Source organism: Eurosta solidaginis, chromosome 4 (assembly GCF_040869045.1).
Source record: "Eurosta solidaginis isolate ZX-2024a chromosome 4, ASM4086904v1, whole genome shotgun sequence".
Taxonomy (NCBI): domain Eukaryota; kingdom Metazoa; phylum Arthropoda; class Insecta; order Diptera; family Tephritidae; genus Eurosta; species Eurosta solidaginis.
The window spans coordinates 32,829,726-32,841,725 of record NC_090322.1 but is presented as its reverse complement, the minus strand read 5'-3'; the positions used below and the strand labels follow the sequence as shown (position 1 = coordinate 32,841,725).

The window sequence follows — 12,000 nt, the reverse complement described above, 5'->3', positions numbered from 1 at the left end:
GTACCCAGTTCCTCCCGAACCATTTTTTCGGGTGGAGTATGCTGCCACCACTCTCTTTGATCTCACTTTATGGTTCCTTTTTCAGCTTAATATGAAGCCGAGTATGGTGCCAGAAGAGAGATTTTCCATTCAGTAGGAAAAATAAGTTTAAAAATGGTAGCGGAGAGCAAAGATAAAAAATAATTTAGAGACCATCACAAATCGTTCACAAAGCATATTGTAAACGTTTACGATCCAACATTATTTGGTGAATTGGGTGGCGTAAGTTAAAGCAGGCAAGCACCAACGAACAGCCAACTATCAAAAGTTGCAGTTTTGTACTCCACCCCGTTGAAACCAGTAGGTAATGAAGTTGAGCGCCACGGTAATTAGTTGCATGATAGCAAAAGCATGCATGCCAAAAATTAGCAACAACTGCAACAACACTAAAGTGCATTCATAATATGAAATAAAACAAGTTTTATGCAACAGTTTCACAGTCATAGTCACAGTCATATTTGATCATATTGATGAAACGAGTATTAACGTCTTAAAGTATCTTTGTGAAAAACAAAGAATGCGATATCTCGGCAATAGTTTGTTAGTTTGTATGAATGTGTTTGATGACTGTGGCAAAGCTTTAAGCATTCACGCCTGCCTCATGTGGCAAATTGCATATAAATTGCATTTTAGCACTATTTTTGATTTTTTATATACCTAGTTGCTCATGTGACTTGGGGTGTTCCAAGAGTGCTTATCAAATAAAACATCCTTTGAGTTATATCAAACTTGGCCTTTCGATACATCTTCTTCTTCTTAATATATAAAAAACACGTGTCACACAATTGAGGCCAATGGACTCCTAAACTACTGAACCGATTTTGAATCTGTTTTGCACCCCGTGGGTAGTTTGATCTAACTTGAAATATAGAATAGGTGACTGGGTGACTAGGGTCTCGAGATATAGGCCAAAACGTGGACCCGGGTACCCGTAGAATGTGTTTATAGAATATGGATATCAAATGAAAGCTGTTGATGAGTGCTTTATTAGAGGGTAATTTTCATACCCCTGGGTGACTAGGGTCTCGAGATATAGGCCAAAACATGGACCCGGGTACCCTAGAATGTGTTTATAGAATGTGGATATCATATGAAAGCTGTGGATGAGTGCTTTAGCAGAGGGTAATTTTCATACCCCTGGGTGACTAGGGTCTCGAGATATAGGCCAAAACGTGGACCCGGGTACCCTAGAATGTGTTTATAGAATGTGGATATCATATGAAAGCTGTGGATGAGTGCTTTAGCAGAGGGTAATTTTCATACCCCTGGGTGACTAGGCTCTCGATATATAGGCCAAAACGTGGGCCAGTGAATGCCTAGACAGTGTTTATACAATATGGATGCCAAATGAAAGCTGTTGATGAGTACTTTGGTACAGAGTAATATATTATCCAGGGACAGGCAATAAGGGATGCAGAAGAATGAGAAGAAATTGAGAGAAGAGAAAAGAAAGAAGGAGAAGGAGGCTGAGAAAGAGATAGAATGAGAGGAAGATGGAGATTGATGAAGCGAAAAATACGTAGGGAGAAGTGAATACAAAGATTGGGGAAAAGTGTAGAGGGGCGAGGGCAGAGTTAGACGGAAAAAGCTTATTAAAATGTATGCAGATAGGTCAAATTTAGGGCAGGACAACGTCTGCCGGGTCTTCTAGTATTATATATTATTTCTAATGGCTGTTTTTATGTGCAGGTCCCTTCTTCGCTCTTATTTGGAATCGAAATCAATAAATAAAATTTTGGTTGGAAAGACGGAGGAAATTCGTGCTATTAGCGAGCTTTGGGCATTATTGGCCGTGGTGCTTTTGTTTAGCTATATTTTATTAAAATAATGTGTTAAAAATAAACGATTGTGAGTACACAAAGAAAGTTATTTGAACTATGGCACTATTTGAATATTTGATTAGAACTTACAACGCATTACCAGCAGTTGCTAACGTTCGCCAGATGGCAGCGCAAGCGCATGTAAATATTTATTGATAGATGATTGATTGATATGACAGCTGATTTCTGTTGATATTTGATGTGATACTTTTATATTTGTTGCGCAAGATGCGTACGGGTCCGACTTGTATCATATACTAGTCTACCCGGCAGACTTTGTTCTGCCGTAAATTGGTTTGCCTTCATTCAAAAAGTTAGCCTCGCTTCCCCCTCCTTTCCCCTTATACTCCGGTCTACTTTATCCTAAATTCTTTTTTCTTACTCCTCTTGCTGCATTTTTCGCCATCTCACTTCCACAGCCACCCTCACTACCGCTCCCACTTCCATGCTCGCTCTCACTCTTCCTTCCATCATCAATGTCTACATACTCATACGTGGCATCTCTATAATACATTTTAGGATATCTTCTTCATATAATTACGGAGATAAAGCGAATTAAAATTTTTCGTAATAGGGGACATCTACGTTTCCAAAGCAAACAATTTCTAAACCATCCTTGGACTATGAAATCGATTATGTCATTTTTCAGTTTTAGCGAGACTAACGCATAGCAATCAGTGTGTCCATACGAGTACACTTGGTCTTCGTTCCTTCAATTCCACTTCTTGCAGCTGCTAGCGATACTGCCGTCCACCCGCCAATGTCGCCTTTTATTCCGTGCATGAATCCGCTCATACGTTTTGTTTGTTTATCTATCCCTCCGTTTCTTATTTATACTTGTCTTTCCATCTTTTTTTTCCTTTAGCACTTCATTTTCAAAGATTCCCGTCCATCGATCTGTCCAACACCTTCTCTCTACGCATCCGTATTTCTGTTAATTCCTAAAAATCCGTTCTTCCATTTATTGTTGCCTCCTTCCACTTGCCCATCTTTCTACCTCTTTTTCTGACATCCGTCCTATCAATTAATCCGTTTTTCATTCGTTTATCATCCAAATCATTGTTCGGGTTTTTTATCCGTCTGTCTCTCTGTTTTACTGATAACTTTTGTTCACTAAAACTCCGATCTTACCTGCCAAGGAGTCCTTTCTTTTTAGTTCACATTTCCATCCTCTACATAAGTACGTTAAGGATGCCCATCTTATCGCAAGATCTTATAATCAGTCCATTTCTCTTACCCTTTTTCTATTTCGCATCTAAACTGTGGGTTCTTCCATCCCGCACATTTGTCCTCCCTGTTCCACATCCATACATGTTATTCCCTTGTCCATTTGCAAACCTGCAGGTTCTGACAGCCCATCCCATCCCGCCAGTTCATTATTTGCTCCTCATGCCCAAACATCAGTCAAATTGTTGGGTCCATAAATAGTCGGTCTTCTTTCCCGTCTTCTGATTTTACTTCTACCCTTGTATCTTGTCTTCTACCCTACCGTCCCTGTGTTTGACTTTCCATTTGTATGTCAGTCCAATTATTCGTTCATCCGCCCATTTATTAGTACATTCAATATCTTTGGTGTCTGTCAAACGACTTTCTATTAGATCGATCTTCCGTCTGAGCTTTCCTAGATGTACGCGTCTATTTCATGTGAGGTATACATCGGACGTCTGTTAATATTTTCATCCGTTGATAGACCTTAATTGTATTGGCTTTCCTGCGTTCGTTCTGGGAATTTTTGTTGTTGCTGTAGCCGTAAAAACACTCCCCGATGATTTATGGAAGTACTACGGGCCTGAACAGTCCTTTCCCGGATATGTGTCCGTTACGCTTAGTTACTAGTTCCCGCGGGTACTCAAAAGATTGCCAGAAAAACTGTTTGGCCCCACGAACCTTCGGGTCAGTAAAGTTAAGTCGCAGAAATATTCTAAACCTCTTAATGCGTCAGAGAAATTCTAATGCTTGCCATTCTGTCTGTATGCCTTAATTGTCGTACATCCATACGCCTTTTAATAACTTTATCCCTCTTGCATGTTTATCTTTTTATCATTTCAGCTAAACACATTGCCGACATTCTAAAGGCGCGCTGTCTCCAATGGTCTAATGCTCTTTATTTGCTTCGATCTACTAATTGTGATTCCTTCAGTCTATGGTCATTTTAAGAAGCCCGCTATTTCCAATCGCCGGTTCTTTAATTGCTTCTGTCTATTGATTATATTTCTCCGACCCTCCTTTCCTTCTAACAGTCAATTTGCTATCCGGTCCTCCTGTCCACTGTCCAACCATCAGTCTACTGACCCGTCCATACATTCCTTCTATCGACTCGCCTGCCACCTTTGTACTCCTGCTTTATTTCACCATACTCTCTTCATTCATTCATCATTCTATTCGATCATTTGTCAGTGCCTTCTTCTACATAGAATATACACCTATGTGATTGATGTTATATCAACGTGGTGGCAAATCCGCTAATCTATCTATCCGTGTGTGTGTCCATATATTGGTCAACCTCTATGTGAGGTCGTCACCCACCACTCAGTTCAACCTAACCTAAGTTGGTCAACATTATTGGTGTTCCAGCTTCTTATATGGTTTTCCAGTTTTCCTCCTTTCTATCAGTTCACTAACCCATTTGAGTATATCTCAATCAGTCTTTATGCCCACCATTTCATCGATTTCTCGATGCGTATCTGCGTATCCGTCCGTCCGTCTATATGAATTCCAGCCGTCTCACTATTTCACTTCTCGCTTTCCTAAATCCGTTCTTTTATTAAGCTCTTCACTTGTGCTCCTATTTTTATAATCACTTGCTTAATATTTATTTCATCTGTCGGCCAGTCTGTTGGTTCTTCCTTACCAACCGGTACCAACCATTACACTGGCATACCCTCTACAGATCCGTTTGCATGCCTTATTCTCAGTTAAATGGCCTTTTGGCTATTCCAAATATCTACCGATTTGCTACTTTAAGACTCTATCGTCCTAATACGATCCGCCCAACCTTCAGTCTTTGTCGGCTCATCCCTTTACTTTCCTGAAAATACTCGCATCCCCATAAACTGTAGTTGTATTAAAACTCTCAGCTGAGTATACAATTTTCTCTTCCATTCGATCTTAGACTTTCTTTTAGTTTTTCCTTTCTATTGTGTATGAAACTAATAAAATGTAGTTGGGATAGTTTTGTAAAAAGGTGTCGCCGCTGGCGCTATTGCCACTGTTGTTGCTACTGCTTGGTGATGACGGCAAAAAAACTAGGAAAATTATACTTAAGTAGCTACTACGGGTTATTACGTCACACATATAATAATATCATAAAATGATACTCGTCTATAAAAACAAAGCGATATTTGTGTTATGTCATTATTGGTTGGCTATAAAACCGCAAGAGCCAAAGAGGGAAGCATTCCATAATTACAACATATGAGGAAAAGTAATGTGATGACTTGACGATTGGGAGGTGGAAAATGAGGAAAATTGTTTGTGGCTACAGATTGTTCCTTGCTTTTAATTTATATAAATGAGCCCGGAAAGTCTTGTGGGAAACCTGGAGCTCAACAGTGCTGAGGTAGATTGAACTGGGTGTTCGGTAAGGACCTCACATAGACTGAATATGTAATTTGGACTTTTATTCTTTAGGAATAAGTAGGCGCCCATTCGCAAAATCTTTATTAATCGATTGTTGGTAAGCCTTTCCCGGTTGGACACCGTCACTATATATGTATATACTGGGCTGCCTTTCTTGTAATTGCTGAACTCATTTTACACGTTTCTGCCTAAGATAAGGCAAATAGTTGTTGAATTGAAATGAAGTGCGATCGAAGATTGTGTGTGATCTTGTTCAAACAGGTGATCCTGTTTGATGGTCTTTTTAAGACTAATTTCTCGTCGAAGGATCTATTTTAATTGAGTTCCTCGTTTCAAAGCTAAAGGGCAAATGTAATACGCTGGCAGTATTGTGGACTGCTACGTTCCTTTGTGATATAAAGTTACACTAGCTTACGTTTATTGAGCTTATCTTCCTGTTGCAACGATACAGTTCCCGAAGACGTCAGCCTTGCACTATTCCTCCGGTTATTCGAATACATACTGCAGAACTATTCACCACTCGTCATTGCAAAGCTTGCCAGATGACCTTGATGTGAGTTAATGACTCCACCTCAGTATCTTTTCTGCAGCGAGCTTAGCTTGAGTTGTTTCGGATATCAAGCCGCAGCGTATGTACTCCCATTGAGCAGTGCTCTGTCAACAATGCTATCACCAAAAAGATGTAGTGAACCTTATTAGTTCAGATGACGATTTGTTGTCAACAACTCGCAGCATGTAGTGTGAACCCCGCGTTTGCATACCTGACAGGAGGCTTACGTGTTCAGATGCAGGCCAGTTTCCGAATAGGTCATTGCCAGTTCTGTTCCCATATTCACTCAGGTACTCAGATGATTTTGGATGTTACAATACCTACTTCGATGCAAACTCGAGCGAGGTCAAGCAGTCCCTATCCATTCTAGAACGGATGTTGGTCGAGCTCAGCGCACATGTAAAATTATGTATCAATCTCGCTAGCAGGTACATCCATCTAAGGCAACCCTACCTATCCTGTACATAGTATTCGAGATATCAACAAGCGTACCCAACCTACCGGCTACAAGCATCATCAGACCACTACACTTGATGACTTCAGCCACCCCACTTCTCCCTGTAGAGTATTGGACAGTGAAGTTAGCTTTTGAGTTATACAGTCGAATTAACTGAGAATACCGAAATTTTATTCGATTTTATTTATCTGCTGGACACCGAACGTTCCGTAAAAACATTTTGAGGTTTATTATAGCCAAAATCTAGATGGTAATATCGTCCCAATCGGATTGAATTAAACAATTTTATGTAGAGTTCAAATTTTCAGTGAAACTCCTATCCAATGTTTTTGAATCCAGAATTTACCTTGGCTTCAAAATGAATAGAACGAATATTTGGGATTAAATTTAACAATAAACATTCCTCAGCACAAGTCAACCAGAAGGAATGCAGGCCCCGATGCTCCTCACTGCATATCTCTAAAGCACATCGTACTGCCACCGAGGAAAAAAATTGGTTACACGCGATTACAGAATAACAACTGGTACGATGAAGAATGCCGCGGTGCAAATGAAAAAATGACGCTGCATACGAGGCTACGTTAAAAACGAACGCAACTAGAAGTGTGTATGAACGCTATCGTGAAATGAAAAGGGAAGCAATATGCCTTTACAGGAAGAAAAACGCAGATGCAAGATGTAAAAACGAAAACGGCGACCTGGTAACCGATGTTCAGAGAGAGCTCAGGTTATGGAGGGAACACTTTTCTGTGCTTCGAAATGGTGATAGCGATGAAACAACAAGGGAAGATGATGATATCCACAAACAGGCGTCGGAACTCTATGTCAGGAATTGCCCGGCGAATCCAATTCTTAAAGAAAAATACACAGAACTCGCAGTAGAGGAAATCACCCTCACTAAGGAAACGCGCGTCACTCTAGCTGAACTTCGATGTGCGTACTGTAAAAGGTTAAACTCTTAGCTATCCATAATCAATCCCGACACCCAAAATGTATGTCCTGATTGCAATGTGTCCCCACATGACACCGACCATCTCTTCAATTGTAATGTGGAACCAACGCCTCTAACTCCCCTCTCACTATGGTCCACTCCTGTTGAAACTGCAAGTTTCCTTGAACTCCCGTTAGAGGACATTGATGACAATTTGCGATCGGTCGCACATATTGGATGGGGCGAAGCACTGCTACAACAACAACAACATGATGAACCCTAACCCTTGGACGGCTGTGATAGCTTTATTTTTTTTATTTTGATATAACAAAACCCACAACCTAAAGTAGGCAGACAAGTCTTTACGTTACGCTTAAATTGTTCAAAAGAGGCTACAAAGCGCTGAAAACAGAAACCATTTTTTGTGACCCTTTTTACCACAGCTCATGCTTCCATATTAGCCACACATAAAAGAAAGTGCGGTAGCGTACATAGGTACATAAAATTAACTTTTGTTACTTACAACGATAACAACAACAACAACAACAATGCAGCAATATCGTGCACTTCAATTCGTGTATTACCAAACCAAAAACTGGGTTTGCTACAGCAGAGGAAGGTCGAAGAGCACTGTAGGAAGGGCTGAAAACATTAAGCGGACATTGACATTTGTTGTCAAGCTTCAGTGCAGCTACGCATGCGCATATGATCTATTATATTGACATACATACACACGCAGGTAAGTACATGTATAAGACCTTCAAACTGGAATAATGTTTAATACATTTCGAAAGATTTACGAAAATGATGGCAAAACAAAAATTATGTTGTTTGGAAGAAATTTCAAACTGAACACTAAATTGAGTTGGCAAAGGGAGTTTGGAAAATATAGAAGTAGAAAAGTAAGTGGCAAAACATAACCACAACGCTTTGGACTGATTTTCTACCGTGAAAACCTTGTAGTCTGCTTACAAATGTCATCTCTCGAGAAGTACTTTACCCATACATAAGAGATTCAACTGGGATAATTCGTGCTGTGATAATACACTGCAACCTATAGGTATATGGGCCTATTCCATAACTTAATCGATCCCAGAATATTTTGTACTCTTTCGCAGTCAAGCCGACCTGTGAAGGATATGTTCTTGTCCCAACCACGCTGTCTCAAAACTGCCAGAGGCAGCTAGACCATTGACTAATTTGTGAGTATGATGTGATATTATTTGAATGTGATTTAATACGATGTGGGGTGATATTTTTATCATATGACAAAATAAGCGTAACATGTTATAAAGTATTGTGATAGTCTGATGTAACACAATCGATACATAAATCAGACCATGCAATATATTATCAAATTTGCAATGATTTTACTTAATCTTCGGTTATCTTAACTTATTTGATATCATATCGTACGATATTATTTACAAAGCAATCCTAACTTAAATATGCATAATTAGAATGGCTAAATCGATATGATGTGACACGGTATCTAAAATCCTGCACGATTTATGTGGATATCATTTAATTTAAAATGGACTAACTTGGCTTATATAATGTAGAATGATATTTGAACTGATACATTCCAATGAGATCTAATAAGGTGAAATGATATTATGTTTCAGCCAATGATAATTAATGTGGATATGAGATAATGTGCTTATATGGTATATGTTTACAATTCAGCGATGTATTGATTGATTTCACTAGATCCTATTTAACTATAGATGATTAGATATAATCTATAGCAAATCATATGAGATGATCTGCTTTGAAGTTTGATGTCATATCATATCAGATCACCAAAAATGCAAGCCCCACAGCAAATTATAACTGAAAAGTTATAAGATTTTATCACTTTTACGATATGTTATGACATCATTTGACTTAATCAGATATGGTCTGATTTCATGGGATGCGCATACAAAGTGATTTTATATAACATGATAAGACTTTGGTATGACTAGATTTTATTTGAAATAGCTTTTTTTATTTAATGTGATGCGACTTAATTGTTATAGATAGTATCATATCATATGAGGTTTGATGTCATAACATTATCAGATTACGAAAACTGTAAGCCTAACATCCAGTCATAACTAAAAAGTCGTTGAACTAATCTGATATGGGTTCTTCTGATCTGATGTCGTGTGATGCAATAGCACAGCGTTCTTACATCACATGATATGACTTTATATTGTATCATATCAATCATAGGGAATCGTTTGAAATTGCGTACGAAAGGCTGAAAAAAGTAAAAAGTTTGGTACAATCGTAAAATAGTCAAAATTACTAGTTGAACCAGTCATGAAGAAAATACAACAATAAAAACTATATAAAAAAAAATTCAAGGGTCAAAATAATTTACATGCATTTTAAAATTTTAGCTTTTACGGCTTTTTAATTATTTTTTTATTATTGTTGTAATACTGGCTTTTGTGTGAGCTCAATTTTTCCTTTCCTTGCGTATATTTTAAAAAGTGTTTTTTCTGCTTAGCCGAAATGAATAATAAACTTGAACTTGCCAGTTCACTTTTACTTTGCACACCCCGCTTCTACAGTTTCTTGCATCTTTTTAGGGTCTCCAGCTTCGCTTAGTTGATTATGAAAGTTGTGTGAATGACTAAAAAAAACATATTTTGGTAATGTTTATTAAAAAAAAACAACAACAAAGAAAATTATGTTTGGCTTCCAATTGAAGGGCACACGCAGGCGTTAACGGCACAACGCAGCTAACCGAGACGCCAAGCTTTGCTTTTGTTGCCTCGCACTTTTGGAAGTTTTTTTATAATTTTTTATTGCTTTTTATTACTTTATATATACGATTTCATTTTGTGCCCTTTTTCAGCTCTCTTTCGCTGGTCATTGATCATGAAATTTTTCAATTTAAATTTCAAGTTTAGTGAAATTTTTATTTTGGTGCACAGCAAGGCAAACATTTTTTTTATTTTTATTTACAAATAAAAGAGTATGTAATTCAACAATGAAAGCAATCCATTGAAACCGTTAAGAGATTGAAGAATTGTAAGCGGGGAAACAAGCTTAGGGACGTCACTATGAGCTCTTCCGCAAAAAGGATTGTTTGAAGCACAGTGAAGCTGATGTCTAGCTGCAATAATGTACGCTACTACCAAAGTTGCTGAGGTGAAAGCCGTGTCTGAACTCTGGATTTCGTGATACAAGCTCTTACTTGGCTTTTATGGCGGAAATAAGGGCACATAACTGCTCAAAAATTGGCAGAGCAGAGTCGAAAAATTCAGAAAACTGATATCAAAGAAAGATGTATAACTGATTGAGTTATGTACATTTTGGAAATACCAGGAGCCGCTTGGTGTTCTAGTCAAGTTTATCCCATCAAAGGATGAACGGATCGGTGTGGACTGGTGAGTGGTTGAAAACCTGAAAGATTTACAAAATATGGCGTTGTTGACTCTAGAAGCCTTGATGCAAGCTGAGTTTGGATGGAAATCATTAGGGTTAGGATCAATTGACCGGTCAGTGAGGACCTCACATAGACTGAACGAGTACATAGTGTTACGAGAAGTTTAATCAACGACGAAACTGAAAAACGTTTTCAGAAACCAGGACCTTAAAATATTATTTTGCAATTACTAGCACTTGTCACTTACTTGAAGCTTGCTGCTTGCAGTTCTGATAGCTGTGCTATTACTAATAGCTGCAATCTTAGCCTGGCGGGAACAGGGCACGAGCGGAATACGTGCTCGATTATTTCCTCCTCTAAACCTCACTTCCTACATCTGCTATCACTAACTAGGCCGAATGTGACTCCAGCAGGGAGTACCCGGTCAGAATACCCCTCATGATCCTAAATTCTTCTCTTTTTAATGATAAAAGTAACTTAGTCTAAGGTTGCAAGACTTGCACATGATCCTCGGAACTTTCTTTTCTGCTTGATCTATCATATGCAACCCTCGCATTATCTTAATCTCGCCCAATCTTACGTATCGCTACAAGCTTCTAGGGATGTGCCCTTATTAGCTATCTGATCCGCTTTTTATTCGCATATATTCCCATATGTATATGTATATGCCAGGAAGTGTCTGAGCTCCTGAGCTTATTTGTTGCCAAGTACTTTGTTTTGTCTTCACCATGATAAGCTCAAGGTATTTGATTTATGTCTGATATATGAGCGAGGCACCATAGCTTTGTTTTGTCCCACCGATAAAGCCGCACTCGAAAGCAAGAGGGGACTAAAATCCTGAGAACTGACGCTTGTAGGAGTCAACACTGTTCCCGCGGTAGTCGAGCTAGTAGCAAAAGCTGCCAGTACCGAAGCGTACCCCATTGATATCCGGGATGGAGCTGCTAGCATCAGTGACTCATCCGACGAGTGTTTTACCGGCTTCAATAATAACATTCGTGCACTTGTTGCATTCTTATCACGAAGAGAAGAGAATAGCACCTAAACCCCTCCACAGGAAAATAATTTTGTATAGGAGCTACTTAAACTACTCTAAAACACTGTGGCGAATATATGCACAACAGCAATGTAAGCAGATGCGGCAGCAAACAGCTAGCTACGCATAAATGTGCACAACAACAAAGAATGCAGAACACATTACAGATACACGTACACCGCAACAAAGAGCGCATACGACATTAG

At 38.9% G+C, this 12,000-nt stretch overlaps 1 protein-coding gene across 1 annotated transcript in view; it reads right to left on the bottom strand.

Annotated features, from left to right (window-relative positions):
* Positions 1-12,000, bottom strand: part of LOC137249554 (uncharacterized) — a 404,307-nt gene that overhangs the window by 84,008 nt on the left and 308,299 nt on the right. The window lies entirely within an intron of this gene.